Genomic DNA, 4,333 nt, shown 5'->3' with positions numbered 1-4,333 from the left:
GAGAAATATCTCAATAACCCACGTTTTGAAACAATGAAATGTACCATTGCTGGTTTATCACATATAGAAGCAAAGTTAGTGACATGGGATCATAATTTAGATAATGAATATAGGATGTCTATGACGTTTTCCCAAAGGGTTAGTTTTATTCATAGTGAATTTGAAGAAAAATGTGGTGGGGATAGGATAACTGTTACTGTATATTTCCAGAAGGAATGTTGTGTGGAAATAGGCTATCCAATTGAAGATAAAGCCAATTCAAAATGTGGCAATGGCGACAATTTTAGTGATTTATTCGGAGGTGTTGATAACATTTTCCCGTTGGCATTTAGAACTGGAGAGATATGGGATTTGATTAATGATATTTCTAGCATGTGGGAGAACATTGGCATTAAAAACCAGAAGGTCAAAAAGTCTAAACCATTGATATGTAGCAATAGTAAATTAGTTCCTGAAATGAAGAAACTTCTAGAAGATATGACTGTCACACCTTTGAGAGTATTGCAAGGAGTGAAGGATGAAAAAATTATCAAAGTAATATTATTTTGTGTGAGGTCAGGGGAACTATCATTGGAGGAAATTTCTAAGGAATTTCAAACGTAAGTTTGTTAAATTAATTTTTTTTTTAATTTCTAGATTACAACTTTCTTTTAAATATAACATATTGTTCTTGGTAGTATTTGTTATACATATCATTATATTAACTTTTTTAATTTATCTATGCAGTCACAAAGTTTATATGAAAATTCAAGAACAAATGGTTAAATTGTTGAATGAAGATAGTTGGGATGATGTTGTATGCAACTATCTAGATTCAAGTTCTACATCAACATTAAAAGTTTTTTATCTTGCATTTCAAAAGGTGTGTTGATTTATATATTCATTTTTATTCATCTCTGTACTATTTTTAATTTATAACTTACACATATATTTGTTTATTTTATAAAAGATGAAGAAGGATGATAATCGAGCACCAGATAGTTTCAAAACTTTAATTTAAAAAATAAAAATGGATAGAATAAAGAAGGAATGTAATAAGAATGTTGAACTTGATCCAACTTTTACTCATTTAATTTTGGATGGGCTAAACACTATTCAATATCAAGTAATACAAGGTGACTGTGAAGACATTGCTAAAATCATACCTAAAAGGGATTATGCCCTTGTTATTGTAGATACTATCTATGGTTTCAATATTCCAAACATTGACTATGAGAGTGACCCTTATACTTATGAAGCTCTTACTAAAGTGGTTGTGGGATTTCTAGAAGTCACGTCATCACCATTATGGAGATTTGTGACATTTCATTCACACACACAATTGGCAATGTTATTGTCAAGCTTCAAGGAGAAAACAAATTCAAGGATGTAGCTTACATGGTAAGACGTTTAAAATGTATATTTGATTAATGTTGAAAAATTCATTTATGTACAAGTTAATTGAACTTGTACTATTTCATGTTACAAGCAAAAGTCAAATATTCTTGACCGCGAAGATCAATTATTTATAAATGATTGTGAGTTCATCCATATTGATAGTTGGGCAAAAAATGATAGCTATATGTCTATGATTTTCAATCAGGTAGATGGAAAGAGTCATAGCCAAATACTGACTTATGATGCTATTGTGAGAAAACTAACATATGAAGACAAAGAAGCAAAAGAAGAGATAGTTAACATTTATAAAATCCCACAACTATTGATTAAGTATCTTATAGACATATGTTCAAATGAAGGAAATTGGGTTCTGGATTTATTTTCTGGCTCAGGTAAGTTTTATTATATGGAATTGAATTTCAATATGTAATTTCTTAATAAATATGCCATTGTACTAATTTACTTCATTATTTTTTTTGTGCTTGATAATTAGGTACAACACTAGCATGTTGCCTTCAAAAAGGAAGAAATTGTATCGCAATTGAAAAAGATCCAATAAAGTGCAATTTCATTCAGCAAAGAATTAATGCTCTTCAATTTCTTTCAGATGCAATGCAAGAATTTGGGTTAAAGAAATGGGACTTTAGTGAATCACATGTGGCACAAAAGACAAAGGAACCCCAACCACCATTACATGGAATGATTGGAAAGGCATACATTGATAGATTTCCAGACATCAAAGATGCATTAGAAGAGGAAAATGAACAAAATGAATCCGAAGATATTGTGGAAGAAGACAATGATGAAAATCTAGAGGATGAAGTGTTTGGATTACGTGACGTTGTTGATTAAATTTAAGTAAATCTTGGAAATCAAGCTCATTTTTTGTAACTATTAATTAGTTATACTTCTAATGTTTTGACTTTGACATTTTATGAGAAGAATATACACTCAATTAAGGTTGTTATGTGTTCAATATTTGTATTATGTGATTTTTGTATTAATTTTTAAGTTAATCATTATTTTTTGAAAAAAAAAGTGATTATTATTATTTTTTTACATGAAACTCATTAAAAAAAATTATTATTTATCCATTTTTAGTTAAAAATTTCCTATAAAAATTGTGATTTTGACATGTCATTTCTAGCAAAAAAATAATCAAAACATGTAGTTTTTTAGTTATATTTATGTTAAAAATGGTTATTTTCATGTCAATTGTTAATAAATATTGTTTTTTAGAGACAATTATTTCACGTGGATTGAAAAATTAATTAACGATGTATAAATATGTAGTATATTGAAAATTCAAAATATCGACTTTCTTCTTTAAATGTGCAAAACAATGAAAACCTCACTAGAAAAAAAGAGAATTTAAAATAAAAACAAGAAAATATGAAGAAGAAGAACACTAGTCTTACATTAGAAAATCTAGTATTTAACTTGAGAAATCTATTATTATTATTATTCTATATACCAGATTTAATATTATCATTTTAAATATATTTTAAAAATTATTATTAAATTTTTTAGTATTTTTATTCTCTAAATTATAATTTAGACCTATAAATCAAGTCATCTTTATTCTCTCTTGTCATAAGTTTATTTCCTCCCTAAATAAAATAGTGTTCACAAACCATTTATCGAATATCATTTTCAGACATTTCTCTAGTTATTTAATTATTATGAGATTCTATTTTATAATAAAATATAAAAATGGGAGCAAGATCTAAACATATATGTTGTCTTTGTGATTACACTAGGTGTTTGTGATTACATTTCTAATTCATAGCTTAAGATAGATTAAAAAACAAAAAGATAATTAAGATATAATGTTGCTGTACAGCCCTTTCAAACAAATGTATTTTTATATCTATAAATATATATATCAAAAGAAAATAAGATATTAAAATATTTAAAAAAATAGATTTAATTTTAGTTACATAAAATCTTTTAATAGTTCTAATGTAAATCGTAAATTCAATCTGAATATGGTAGTAGGTTACGAAGGTGATAGAGGGTGGCGGGAAGCGGGAAGAGCAGACAATCAGAAGAACAGGGTCGAGGCTGTCTGTGTGCGTCTTTCTCCATGGACAGAGGTCGAGGAGGGAGCTCCCCTCCCTCCTTCAAAGAGGTGGTGGTTAACAAGGGCAAGAATCCCCCAGAATCAAGCAGAGGTAGCAAGATGGAAGGAGGAAAAAATAGGGAAGAGGATACAAAAGTTAACAAGAAGGAGAATGAAGGCACAAAAGACAAGGAGGAAAATGACCAAAAATAGGGAATAAAAGACAGCAAACAAAAGGGACCGTGCAAACCTAAAGCTGAAATCACTCCCAGAGCAATCTTAAATAATCTAGAGCTATAGGCCCATAGGGAGCACATGCAGACTTACGCTATCATATGCAAGTTCATGGGACTATGGCCCACCGAAAAGGCTTTAAAAACATGGATCAAATACCACTGGAAGCCTAAAAGAAGCATTGATATTCATCTAGGATCCAAGGTTTTTTTCACTGTGGTGTTTGCAAACATTGAGGAAAAAGACAAGTGTTTGAAGGTGGGCCCTACTTCTATGTAGCAGCAGGGCTCTACATGAGGCCGTGGATGATGAACTTCGTGCCGGAGTGGGAAACCTTTACCTCAGTCCTGGTTTGGGTAAGACTCTATTCTCTACCTCTGGATTACTGGCGAATAGAATCACTAATAGCCATAGGCAATAAACTAGGAAGGTATGTTCAAACTTCTGAAGCTACAAGAAGGGGCAAATACATATCCTTTGCCAGGATCTGCGTAGAGATGGACCTATCTGGAGCACTTCTGGATGAGGCCGTTCTGAAGGTTCATGATGAAGAATGGGTACAGATTTTCGACTATGATCATATTCCATTTAGATGTCGAAAATGTCATGAACACAGACACCTTCTTAGGGACTACCCTCTCAGCAAGGAAGAGAACAAAA

The sequence above is a fragment of the Pinus tabuliformis genome, chromosome 1_2 (assembly GCF_031772625.1).
Source record: "Pinus tabuliformis cultivar Carrire ecotype Pingquan chromosome 1_2, CPIR1, whole genome shotgun sequence".
Classification (NCBI taxonomy): domain Eukaryota; kingdom Viridiplantae; phylum Streptophyta; class Pinopsida; order Pinales; family Pinaceae; genus Pinus; species Pinus tabuliformis.
This window is presented reverse-complemented; position numbering follows the sequence as displayed.